Genomic DNA, 14,241 nt, shown 5'->3' on the forward strand with positions numbered 1-14,241 from the left:
GCGGTGTTCTCATATTCCTATATTCCTATGTGAATACTAATCCTTCTCGTTTATTGAGATTGTCATGTCAATTCTTTTCAACCGGCGTGTTTCTCTTCAAGTGGATCCGTTCATTTCAACATCCACAAGATCAACTCAAAGTCTTCTCAACGTTGTTTGTTTCATCCGTCCTAAGTTGTCTTTGTTTTCCCACCCTCCCAACCCTTTTTCTTCAAGGACTCGGTTTTCTTATTCAACTATCCTTTTTATTGATGGGAAGCCTCTCCATTCTTTTTCGTCAATGTTCTTATCCGGTGATTCTCGGGAAGATGCTAAGGAAGCTACAAGTTCAATATTCTACATTCTTTTTCTTCTCTGGTGGATCCAATACAAGCTTTGTCGATCATATATTTTCCTCGTTTCAAATGTTTTCTCATGACGGTGCACCTCATAATCATCCTCTTCTCGCTATTCTTTTGTTCCGGAGTGCTGAAGATATCTCAGAAGGCTCGTCTTTTCATTCAAGATCCGCTCAACCCATTTCGAGGTTGTTATCTCATTCAAGCCATTTAATTCAACTGGTGCAATCTCTATTTTTCAAGCAATCTTTTCAATGGTGCATCTTTTGAGTGGGCCCTAACCCACAGGTCTTTTCCTAGTATCTTACCTGACTCTTCTATTTTCCCGGAGCTATCCTCAAATTTACTCAAAGTTAGACGTAAGAATGAATTATCATCAGTCATATGTGGTTCTCCAAGATCGGTCAAATTCTTCTCATCGTTGGCTCAACCTCTTCGCGTTTGATTCTTCTGGAGTGTCTAAATAATTCATGGTGGTGTTTCTCGTCGTAATTCTCAGATTTTGAATACCGAAGAAGAGTTTCTCTTAAATCTTGGTCCGTTCTCTTGAAGATTCATGGTTCTAGCTTGATGCCATCCTCTCATAATTGTTTTCGATTGTGAAAATTCTTTTCACCCATCCGGAGCAATTCAAGATTCTTTTCAATTTGATTCTCCGAAGGCCATCATTTCGGGCTTATTCACCCTCAGCTTTCAGCTCTCGTTCTCTAAATCTTGCCGATGCATCATCCAAGTATTCTCTAATCAGCTCGGGATCTCTTCGTTTCACTTGTATCTAAAATTCTCTCAAGTATCTTCATTCATTTTCCAATTCTTCCCGGTGAATTATGCTTTTGCTACTTTTCTTGTTCAATTCTTATGATGGTTCGTTCAAGAATTCTCTTCCGTTGCTATTGTATTTATTCATTCGTTGTTCCCAAATCCTACCGGTGGTTCATTGAAGACTTTCCCAAGTTGGCGCTATATCTATCTTAATCCTTTCTACGAGAATAAGTAGTATGCCAAATCCGTTGCTTGTCATCAATTAAATTGGTGAAGGATACGCATAACATAATTCTTATTTTTGTTCATCCAAGTGATTAATTCCTGCTTTCCGGAGTGGTTTATCATATCGCATTCTCAGTTCGAGATGCTTTATCTTTTCTTCCGGTATTCCAAGTTTCCACTTTATCTCGTCGCGAAGCTCCATCTAAATCATTGCAAGGCTTCAACCTTATTCTTTTCATACTTCTTTTCGTTTGATCATCCTTTTGTTACCGGAGTTCTTCATGGATGTTATACATGGTGGTTCGTCAAGGATCATTTTCACTCTTCAATTGTTCTCCAAGATATCTCTCGAAGCTATGATCCGACAAACTATACTTCAAGTTTTTCCCTTCTTGCATTCCGAGGTGCAATTCTTTTTTTGCTTATCTTTTGAGATGGTGTTATGTCATTCTTGATGTTTTCCCTCCGTGGTTCATGATTCACAAGTTATCAAGAATGAGGTATTTTAAATCCATCAATTTCTTATTTGGTTTTATCTTGGGTTATATTTCACCTAAAGCCTTCCCTAAGGATTGTTGATATCTATGGTGCTCATAAATGACCCAGTTCTTCATCTATCCTCCCGATGAAATAAGTTTCTCGTCTTCTTGTTTATATCAATCCAATCTATTGTTTCCATTAGTGGCAGAATTTCACCTCATAATTTCGAGATGTTTTGTATAAGCCCACAACAAGCTTACTCTTTTCGTTGTTGGTTTTCCAACAATGCCGTTCGACCCTTCTCCTAAAGATGCTATTCAAGCTCATTTGAGGTAGAAGATGTGGTTTTCTTCTCTGTTCTTTTGTTCCGATGATCCAACTTCTACTCTTTCGTTCCGGAGGCATTGTGATGTTGCTCTCTTCAACCCATCTTCTTGTTTTTTCTTAGGATCGTGTTCTTTTCTTGCTAATCAATTTAACCGAAGTGTTTTGTCCTCTGCGTAAGATCTTTTCGCCTTATCAAGTCTTGCATCTCTTTTCAACTGGAGTGCTGTCCGAATTTGTTCTTCCTTGTTCCTCGTTACTAACGGAGTGTTTTTCAACTTCAATCACCTCTGTGGTATTATTCCTTTCAAGTTGTTCAACTTTTCAAGGTTCTTTGGTTTCACTCATTTGTCAAAGAAGCAACTTAGTTTTACCTCTTATCTTCCTCTTCCTTTTCCCTCCGGTGCCATCCTACATCTCGGGATGAGACCCTCTCATAGTGGTGGAGTGTTGTAACGCCCCAAGACCGGAGCTTCAGATGCCTTCCAGGGTTTCCGGGTTTCATTGTGTGAATTGTTTGGTTCTTTGCATTCATCTTTGCATCGTGTGCATTGCATCATGTCATTTCTTTTTCTTAACTCAACCAAATAAACCGTATGTATCTTCGATCCATTTAAACCGAGGGAATTCACATGGTGATTCTCTTTATAACATATCCTCTCGATATTAGGGAGCTATGATAAAAAATCCATTCTTATGGAATCACCTAAAACACACTTGCAAAATTTCCCCATGCCTTTGTTATCTTGCTTCTTGACCTCGAACTTTGTCCGCAAATTCTTTCGTCGTTTTCCGGAATTCCACCAAAAACCTCAACATTTTTGGACACTTCTATAACCAAGCCCTAGATCAATTCAAATGAGTTTGAATGACATCTCTCAATCTTGTCTCTCCTATTTTTCGTGGACCGTGCACACTTTTACGAGTCCGTGAAAATAATCCCCGTGCCCAGATTCTTTGTTCGTCCATTTTCTTCTCTCCTTTTTTTCTTTCTTTCCTCTCTTTCTTTTCTTTCTTCTGTTAATGAGAAAAGATAGAGGGAGAGAGAGCCCATCCCAGCCAGGCGGCCCAATTGCCCTAAGGCCCACCTAACCCTTGCCTGCAGCCCAGCCGGTGCATGTCTAAACCTAGCCGCTAGGAGCCCGATCCCCTCCTCACCTCTCGCTCGACCCCTCTCTCTCGTTTCCCTGCTCGCGCCGCCAGGGACGAGCGCAGTCGCCGCCTCCCGATCTGACGTCCCGCGTCCTCCTCCGCCTTTGATCCGGTGCCGCCGGAGGCCACCAGCGCTTCCCAGGCGCCGCAGCTCCTCCTCAGCGCGCCTCCTTCCTTCTCCGGCCTCCTCCTCACGCCGGTCGCCAGGGATGCGCCTTCCTGCTACCGAAGACGCCGCCAAGCTCCGCCCCGCGGCCCTGTCCTCCGACCGCGCCAACCCCGGCACCGGCCTGCTACCTCACCTCCCTGCGCCGGCGACTTCTGCCTCCAGGCATTGCCGGCGAGCAAGCCGCGCCCAGAGCATATCCTCTTCGTCGCCTCCCCGCCATGGCACCCTGCAACAGAGCACCACGGCGCCCATCACCTGCGCTTCCCCAAGCAGGAACTCCGCCTTCCCTGCACCCGTGCTTCGCTGACCGGAGCCGTCGTCCTCGACTGTCGCCAGCACCGCTGCCCCGCCTGCGTCCTCGACCTCCTCCCTCACGCGCTATCAAGTTTCTGGAGCTGCTGCTGCTGTTTTGCTTTTGCTGCTGCATCTTCGGCCGTCTGCGGGCGACCGCGCACGGTGTCTGTGATGCCTGTTGCTGCTGCTGTTTTCTTTCTCTTTCAAACGAATGAGCAGCGCCTTCGGGGGTTTTCGCCAAATTCTTTTCCATAGGCCTCTCCAAGACCAGGTTACTCCAAGAATCGTTCATGGTTTTCGTCAAGTTCGAGCGCCCTTGAACGAGGGCTTTTGCCTTGCTCATTTTGGGACGCGACAAGTTCCTCTCCGAAAGTACGTCTACATGATGACCTGACAAGTACCGTCCACCTCCGAAGAACATGGTTTTGACGAGTACCCCTTTGTTTTGTCAAGATGATCAAGTCCCTCGATGACAAGTGCACGACTATGCGGATTGTACCAAGTACCACTTCGTTTCGGCGTGACCGGCAAGTCCGAAGACCCCAAATACCATGACAACCCCGAAGGGATTCAAATCCGTCAAGTCCCTCTACTGATGACTCGAACGGCTACGACCGAGTACTAATACCGTCGACCCTCGGAAACCCCATGGATGTCAAGTTCCGTGTCGTTGACCCCGAACCTCTACGAAAACGTGTACGACTACTTCCGTGGCCGAAGACCCGTGTACAACTACCGTCGCCGAAGGCTGTCGAGTGAACGTCTACCCACATCGTATATTTGACCAAGTTCGATGACGACCTCCGAAGAACTCGGATTCGCCAAGTTCTACTATTGTCGCCCTCGGAAACCTTGGATTCGTCAAGTACCTCTCCGAAAACGAACGTGATCCACTACTTCCCTCGTAGACCCATGAACAACTACTTCCACTACGAACTCATTCCACCTGAAACGCATGCTTCGAAGGTATAACCCCGAGACGACCGCCCGTGGACCGAATGCTTCCGATGTATGAGTTGAACCGTGTGTTGCTCCGTGTCCGAGTTGTTCTTTGCGAGTTCCTCGTTGCCATGTCGTCCACCCGTGGGAACCCGGCAACCGGGATCACCCCATCATCTTGCATGACACACTCACTCCCACTTCCTTTTGCACTGGTATCCTTGTGAGCTACCGGAACCGATATGTTGTCGTGGCATCATTTTCAGATTCATCACCATGGCACCCTTTCTTTCCACCACGATGACAAAATGCCACATATCTTATAACATGCCAACATTTTCATAAATATTGCATAAAACTTGCTCATGTCATTCGCATCATGATAATAACATTAAAATGTTTGAAATTGTTGTTGCACCAAATTGCTTAATGCATATGGGGATTTACCGGAATTGTTGTTCGTTGTTCCGGCCTCATTTAAACTTGCCTAGATAGGTAGTTTTCATATGCTTCACCTCTTGCCATGTTTAACAACATTTAATATTGTTGAGCACATAAATGAATTGAACTAAATAACTTGTTGTGGTGTTTTGTCAATATGCAACTCGTTGCATATTGATCTCCACTTAATTTGTAGAATTGCTTGTGCACTTTGCCATGCCATGCCTCATTAATCCGAACATGCATTATACTTGGTTGTGCATCATGTCATGCTTATGTGGTGGTTGTTTACTATGTTGTTTGCTTCTTTCCGGTGTTGCTTCTTCAGGTTGGTTCCGATAACGTTGCGTTTGTGAGGATTCGTTCGACTACGTCCGTTTGTCTTCTTCATGGACTCGTTCTTCTTCCTTGCGGGATTTCAGGCAAGATGACCATACCCTCGAAATCACTTCTATCTTTGCTTGCTAGTTGCTCGCTCTATTGCTATGCCGCGATACCTACCACATGCTTTATCATGCCTCCCATATTGCCATGTTCAGCCTCTAACCCACCTTGTCCTAGAAAACCGTTGTTTGGCAATGTTACCGCTTTGCTCAGCCCTTTTATAGCATTGTTAGTTGCAGGTGAAGATGAAGTTTGTTCTTTGTTGGAACATGGATATGTTGGGATATCACAATATCTCTTATTTAATTAATGCATCTATATACTTGGTAAAGGGTGGAAGGCTCGGTCTTATGCCTGGTGTTTTGTTCCACTCTTGCCGCCCTAGTTTCCATCATATCGGTGTTATGTCCCTTGATTTTGCTTTCCTTACGCGGTTGGGTTATAATGGGAACCCCTTGACAGTTCGCTTTGAATAAAACTCCTCCAGCAAGGCTCAACCTTGGTTTTACCATTTGTACTAACAACCTATCACCTTCCCTTGGGTTCTGCAGACTCAAGGGTCATCTTTATTTTAACCCCCCCCCCCCGGGCCAGTGCTTCTCTAAGTGTTGGTCCGAAATGGGCAGCCTGCGGGGCCACCTCGAGGAAACTTGAGGGTTGGTTTTTACTCGTAGCTTGACCTATCCGGTGTTGCCCTGAGAACGAGATATGTGCAGCTCCTATCAGGATGTCGGCGCATCGGGCGGCTTTGCTGGTCTTGTTTTACCATTGTCGAGATGTCTTGTAACCAGGATTCCGACCTGATCGGGTCTTCCTGGGAGAAGGAATATCCTTCGTTGACCGTGAGAGCTTGTGATGGGCTAAGTTGGGACACCCCTGCAGGGTTTTCAACTTTTGAAAGCCGTGCCCGCGGTTATGGGCAGATGGGAATTTGTTAATGTCCGGTTGTAGAGAAATTGACACTTAACTTAACTAAAATGCATCAACCGCGTGTGTAGCCGTGATGGTCTCTTCTCGGCAGAGTCCGGGAAGTGAACATGGTGTTGGAGTTATGCTTGAACGTAAGTAGTTTCAGGATCACTTCTTGATCACTTCTTGATCACTTCTAGTTCACGACCGTGCTTGCCTTCTCTTCTCGCTCTCATTTGCGTAAGTAAGCCACCATATATGCTAGTGCTTGCTGCAGCTCCACCTCACATACCTTTTCCTACCCATAAGCTTAAATAGTCTTGATCGCGAGGGTGTGAGATTGCTGAGTCCCGGTGACTCACAGATTACTTCCAAAAAACCAGTTTTGCAGCTGCCGGTGATACCGTGCAGGTGACGCAACCGAGCTCAAGGAGGAGCTAGATGAAGATTGCGTGCGTTGAGTTGTTTCGTTTCCAGTTAATCAGTAGTGGAGCCCAGTCGGGGCGATCGGGGATCTAGCGTTAGGGGTGGTCTTCTTTTATTTTGGTTCCGTAGTTGGACCTTGTTAGTATCTGGATGATGTAATGCTATATTCATGTATTGTGTGAACTGGCGATTGTAAGCCAACTATGTACCTTTTTCTTATTCAGTACATGGGATGTGTGAAGATTACCCCTCTTGCGACATGCCTACAATGTGGTTATGCCTCTAAGTCGTGCTCCGACACATGGGAGATATAGCCGCATCGTGGGTGTTACAGTCCACGAAGCTTCCATGAGGCAGGGGGCGCGCCCCCACCCGCGTGGCCCCACGAAGCTCCACTGACATACTTCTTTCGCCTATATATACCCATGTACCCTAAAAACATCCAGGAGAGCCACAAAACCACTTTTCTACCGCCGCAACCTTCTGTACCCGTGAGATCCCAACTGGGGGCCTCTTCCGGCTATCTGCCGGAGGGGGATTCAATCACGGAGGGCTTATACATCAACATCATAGCCTCTCCAATGATGTGTGGGTAGTTTACCACAGACCTTCGGGTCCATAGTTATTAGCTAGATGGCTTCTTCTCTCTCTTTGGTTCTCAATACAAAGTTCTCCTCGATGTTCTTGGAGATCTATTCGATGTAATACTTTTTGCGGTATGTTTGCGGAGATCTGATGAATTGTGGGTTTATGATCAAGATTATCTATGAATATTATTTGGTTCTTCTCTGAATTCTTATATGCATGATTTGATATCTTTGCAAGTCTCTTCGAATTATTGGTTTAGTTTGGCCTACTAGATTGATCTTTCTTGCAATGGGAGAAGTGCTTAGCTTTAGGTTCAATATTGCGGTGTCCTTTCCCAGTGACAGCAGGGGCAGCAAGGCACGTATTGTATTGTTTCCATGGAGGATAAAAAGATGGGATTTATATCATATTGCTTGAGTTTATCCCTCTACATCATGTCATCTTGCCTAATGCATTACTCCGTTCTTATGAACTTAATACTCTAGATGCATGCTGGATAGCGGTCGATGTGTGGAGTAATAGTAGTAGATGCAGAATCGTTTTGGTCTACTTGACACGAACGTGATGCCTATGTTCATGATCATGCCTAGATATTCTCATAACTATGCGCTTTTCTATCAATTGCTCGGCAGTAATTTGTTCACCCACCGTAATGCATGCTATCTTGAGAGAAGCCACTAGTGAAACCTATGGCCCCCGGGTCTACTTTACATCATATAAGCTTCCGATCTATAGTTATAGTTTACTATTTATTTTGCAATCTTTATTTTCCAATCTATACAACAAAATACCAAAAATATTTATCTTATTATCTTTATCAGATCTCACTTTTGCAAGTGGTCGTGAAGGGATTGACAACCCCTTTATCGTGTTGGTTGCAAGGTTCTTGATTATTTGTGTAGGTACTAGGCGACTTGCATATAGTCTCCTACTGGATTGATACCTTGGTTCTCAAAAACTGAGGGAAATACTTACGCTGCTTTGTTGCATCATCCTTTCCTCTTCAAGGGAAAACCAAGGCATGCTTAAGAGGTAGCACCCAGCCTGGCTTTGGACTTTAAGTCGCCAGTGTATGATGATTATGTGCTTGGAGTTCTGGCTCTAAGTTTTGGGATGTTACCCCTTGCTGCATATGGCGTGATTAGCCGGCGATATGAATATAGTGAAGAGAGCGTTGTGCTCTCATCTTTGGGTTGTGACCCTTACTACGCGATGCATGATAAGTCGGCAGTTTGAATAAATATCACAGATATGATATTTCTTTTATTATGATTATATGAGGTTTTGATAAACCAGCCCTGATTATGGACTTTTTAGTCATCAGTGGTTTATATATGGGGTATTGTGACCCGCCCTGGGGTAAACCACCAGGGCACCTGTTATCTGTTTACATGCAGGGAAATTGATAAACATGGTATGTACAATTGATGATATCAATCAGCATAAGTGGTAGATCTTCACATGATGGATCCAAAGTGTTATGCAAATAAAGCATGCACGATGGCACGACAGATCATTGTTTTAACTAGCCTATTACAAGGCATCTAACAACCCAAAGAGGATAAGTGTTTTTGAAGCATGGCATCCACAGGCTATAACCGGTAGACCGGCTTATGAGTTCAGACTTCTACTCTTGGCGGGTTGAAGCCTCTGGCTCATCCTGCGCTTCTTCTTCAGCTCCTTGATTATCCATTGGCTGGAAGTCAGGCGTAGACTAGTTGATACCGGTCAAAGCTCTAAACACAGCTTCATCGTCAATAAGGCTGCATGGATCAATGCCAGGAGTGAAGGTGTGCTTACGCGTCGGTGGGATGAGATCCACCTCTTGATGAACCAACGCCTTCATCTTCTTGTTCTCCGCATCATAAGCCACCTGGTATTAGGATAAATTGGTCTCTTCAGCCAGCTTACTTGCTAACACACGCATTGCTCTTGCTATTTCTGCAAATTCATCGATGGTGAAGGGAGACCCGTCTTCTTTTACACTCGGGCAACCATTGGCCAAATCTTTAGGATCAAGATCGACTTGCCATGCCTTTGCCCGGCTTAAGGCAGTCTAGGCGCCGGCTCTGGCAAATGCTCGCTTTAGCTCCTCAATCCTCTAGGGCAGCACTGATAGCCTCTCCAATGTTTCCTTGATGAGGGTAGGTGGATGCTTCTTATGAATGGTAGTAGCAATGGACCGTTGAGCGCCAGCGTATAGCTGTTCTACAAGAGTGTAGACAGCCTTAAGCTTGATACGCATGTCTGAGCCCAACTTGATGCTTCGGGAGCCTGTATCAGTAAAGATTTTGATAAGCCAGCTGATGGTTATGATATGTCTGCTGGTGGAAAGGAGTTATTGATTTGATGCTTATTAAAGATGGATGACATCATATTATTGATTTGATGCTTTAAACTGGACAACTCATGAGTGACCGGTTTAAGACGTGCTTCGGCATCCTCCGCTCTCTTTAATAAGGCCGCCCTCTTGGTTTTCAAGCCAGTTTTATTAGCGCTGAAGCTTTGTTTCAACTTCTTAATGTGTAGTCTTCAGTTCTGACTTGGCCTTGGACATCTCAGATTGCTGAGTTTTCATATTGGCCTTCAGGTCGTTGACTTGGGAATCCTTCTTAGTTAGTTCAGCTTGCAACATGAACAAACATGGAAGGGATTATGATCATGGCTCTTTTTGAAGTCCCAAGCACAATACAAGTATTTCCTTGGCACTTGGGGGCTAATGCCTATTGCTCTTTTCAAGACAAATTTATCTGTTGACCCGGGTAAAATGATATGATCCGGTTTATAAGGGCTACATATTGGGATAATATTTTCAATCATGGTGATAAGTCCCATTTTATTCATACTGATTAAACCGGACCTTGGGGGCTATAGATGCAAAATTGATTACTACTAATTGAAGTCCCGGCTTAACTTGATAGTTTAAGCTGGCCCTTGGGGGCTACTAGTGATGATGTTCATCTATTTGTGACTATCTGAAAGTCTACAGTATATTCAATTCTATCATATTCTGTAGGCTTGGTAGCTAATAGAGATATATTTATGAGAAGGATTTTGTTGGATTACCTCATAGCGCTCCTTCATCAAATTGACCAAGCCGGCTTCAAAATCACGGCTGGTATACAGACGGTTCAAATAACCAGAGTGGATCTCTTGGGCGCCGAACTGGGTGTAGCTTTCCAAGTCTACCTTCCACTTGCCTTTATCGGCAGCAGAAAATTCTTCCTTGCCGTTGTGCTTGGATAAGGCAGTAGGGTTACCCGTGAAGGAAATATGCCCTAGAGGCAATAATAAAGTTATTATTTATTTCCTTATATACCATGATAAATGTTTATTATTCATGCTAGAATTGTATTAACCGGAAACATAATACATGTGTGAATACATAGACAAATAGAGTGTCACTAGTATGCCTCTACTTGACTAGCTCGTTAATCAAAGATGATTATGTTTCCTAACCATGAACAATGAGTTGTTATTTGATTAACGGGATCACATCATTAGGTGAATGATCTGATTGACATGACCCATTCCATTAGCTTAGCACCCGATCATTTAGTATGTTATTATTGCTTTCTTCATGACTTATACATGTTCCTATGACTATGAGATTATGCAACTCCCGTTTGCCGGAGGAACACTTTGTGTGCTACCAAACGTCACAACGTAAATGGGTGATTATAAAGGTGCTCTACAGGTGTCTCCAAAGGTACATGTTGGGTTGGCGTATTTCGAGATTAGGATTTGTCACTCCGATTGTCGGAGAGGTATCTCTGGGCCCTCTCGGTAATGCACATCACATAAGCCTTGCAAGCATTGCAACTAATGAGTTAGTTTCGAGATGATGTATTACGGAACGAGTAAAGAGACTTGCCGGTAACGAGATTGAACTAGGTATGGGATACCGACGATCAAATCTTGGGCAAGTAACATACCGATGACAAAGGGAACAACGTATGTTGTTATGCGGTCTGACCGATAAAGATCTTCGTAGAATATGTAGGAGCCAATATGAGCATCCAGGTTCCGCTATTGGTTATTGACCGGAGACGTGTCTCGGTCATGTCTACATTGTTCTCGAACCCGTAGGGTCCGCACGCTTAAGGTTTCAATGATAGTTATATTATGAGTTTATGAGTTTTGATGTACCGAACTTAGTTCGGAGTCCCGGATGTGATCACGGACATAACAAGGAGTCTCGAAATGGTCGAGACATAAAGATTGATATATTGGACGGCTATATTCGGACACCGGAAGTGTTCCGGGTGATTTCAGAGAAAACCGGAGTACCGGAGGGTTACAGGAACCCCCCCCCCCGGGAGAAGTAATGGGCCATATGGGCCTTAGTGGAGAAAGAGAAGGGCAGCCAGGGTGGGCCGCGCGCCTCCTCCCCCCTGGTCCGAATTGGACTAGGAGAGGGGGGGCGGCGCCCCCTTTCCTTCTCCTTCCCCACTTCCTTCCCCCTCCTAGTAGGAGTCCTACTCCTACTAGGAGGAGGACTCCTCCTTGGGACGCCTATAGGGCCGGCCGGCCTCCTCCCCTTGCTCCTTTATATACGGGGGCAGGGGGCACCCCTAGACACACAACTTGATCCACGTGATCATATTCTTAGCCGTGTGCGGTGCCCCCTTCCACCATAGTCCTCGATAATATTGTAGCGGTGCTTAGGCGAAGCCCTGCGACAGTAGAACATCAAGATCGTCACCACGCCGTCGTGCTGACGGAACTCTTCCCCGACACTTTGCTGGATCGGAGTCCGGGGATCGTCATCGAGCTGAACGTGTGCTAGAACTCGGAGGTGCCGTAGTTTCGGTGCTTGATCAGTCGGGCCGTGGAGACGTACGACTACATCAACCAAGTTAACGCTTCCGTTGTCGATCTACAAGGGTACATAGATCACACTCTCCCCCTCTCGTTGCTATGCATCACCATGATCTTGCGTGTGCGTAGGAATTTTTTTGAAATTACTACGAAACCCAACAACCCGGCGTTGTATAACCAAGCCCGGTGATGATGACATTGTCAGTTTTCTCTTTAGTGGGCTTGATGGGACTCGGTGGCTTAGTGGTGACCGGCTCAATGTATATATGGTCTGTGGTGACGTCGTGCTCTTCTAGTGTCGGTTCATCAATGGTAGCTTCAGCGGTTGGATCAGAGGCCTCTGGATATTGCTTTTCCGGTTGAGTAGGGTTGGAATCGCCAGCTGGTTTGTTTAGTTTCGCCTTCTTGCTAGGCTTGGCCATGCCACTGAAAATAAGAAATACAAAGATGTCAGCATATCAGGCAGGCATGAAGTTTCGAATGATGGAATACACCCTTACCCTGGCACAGTTTCGAAGGCCGGGATTTCAGTCCCAGTTGAGTCACCGGAGGAGGAATGAGACGTTCCCTGATAGTTTGAATCAAACGGATTAAGAGGTTGTCGAAAAAGACCCGCCTTTGGATAAGATAAGTCAGAAATAGTTGAAACCTCCGGTCGACGTTTGCGAGGTGCTGGGGTGTTCAGTAAGCCGAAGAATAAATTTCCACCGCCACTGTTCCGGGTTGTGCGGTGAGCTTCATGTTGTTGCTTCTTCAAAAGAAAGTTGGGATCCAAGTAAGCTAAATGTCGACCAGATAAAATTCCACCGTCAGAAATAGTTGAAACCTCCAGTCGACATTTGCGAGGTGCTGGGGTGTTCGGTAAGCCGAAGGATAAAATTCCACCGCCACTGTTTCGGGTTGTGCTGCGAGCTTCTTGTGGTTGCTTCTTCAAAAGAAAGTTTGGATCCAAGTAAGCTAAACGGTGAGAAAATCTTACTTTCCGGCTTGCTTGTCGGGTTTTCTGTGTTGGTAGAGGATCTGAGCCAGAGGAAAGAGTAATTAACTCTTCATCATATGCACGGTTGGCCTCCGCATCATCCTAATAATGGTCATTGTCAATAAAATGTACAAGGAATGATCCAAGGGAATCAAGTTCTACCTCCGACTCATCATCTTCATGATCGTCCAAGTTAAATAACTCGGCGGGGTTGGTTTTCTTCTTAGCAGGCTTTTTGATAGCCTTGCTCTTTGTCCAGGTTTTCTTGGCCGTTTTATCCTGCAGCTTCTTGGTCCAAAAAGGTGAATCGACCTATAAAAATTGAATAAGTATGAACTGGCAGTACAAATGAAAATATGATTCAAGTGTAAACTTGATTCAAAGCTTACAGCTGGCGGTTTGTTAAGGACGCAGAAAGGATTCAATCCGACTTTGCTGCAGTCTTCCAAGCTCTCATTCAACAAAGTCTTGGTCATATTATTGATGTCTTTGTCAGTCATTTCAATCGAACAGTGGCGTTGAGGATCTTTTAACTTGTCGATTGACTCACACATTAAGCCGGGCCGGCGGCTTAGAGGCAAGACTCTCCAGGCGACCCAGCATCGAACCAGATCAATTCCGGTCAAGCCGTTGGCCATCAAGGCCCGGATCTTTGAAAAAACTAGCATGTATTTCTTTCGCTCTGCTATGCTAATGTGATCTGTAAGATAATGTCTGTTACTAAGCCGGCTGGCGCGATAACCCGGCAAGGGATTTTCCCCTACTGGAGAAGTATCTTTGCAATAAAACCAAGTCTGATTCCAATCTTTGGGATGACTGGGAAGAGTGGCACTTGGGGAGGTGGCTTCTTTCTGGCGCTGTATAGAAATGCCGCCTATCTCTAGGCTGGGCCCATCTGTGAACTCGTTATGTCGGTTTAAGTAATAGAACTCTCTGAATAGTTCTACGGTGGGCTCCTGTTGAAGGTACACCTCGCAGAAGACTTGGAAGTTGCAGATGTTCGAAACAGA

The sequence above is a fragment of the Triticum dicoccoides genome, chromosome 1A (genome assembly GCF_002162155.2).
Source record: "Triticum dicoccoides isolate Atlit2015 ecotype Zavitan chromosome 1A, WEW_v2.0, whole genome shotgun sequence".
In the NCBI taxonomy this organism is placed as follows: domain Eukaryota; kingdom Viridiplantae; phylum Streptophyta; class Magnoliopsida; order Poales; family Poaceae; genus Triticum; species Triticum dicoccoides.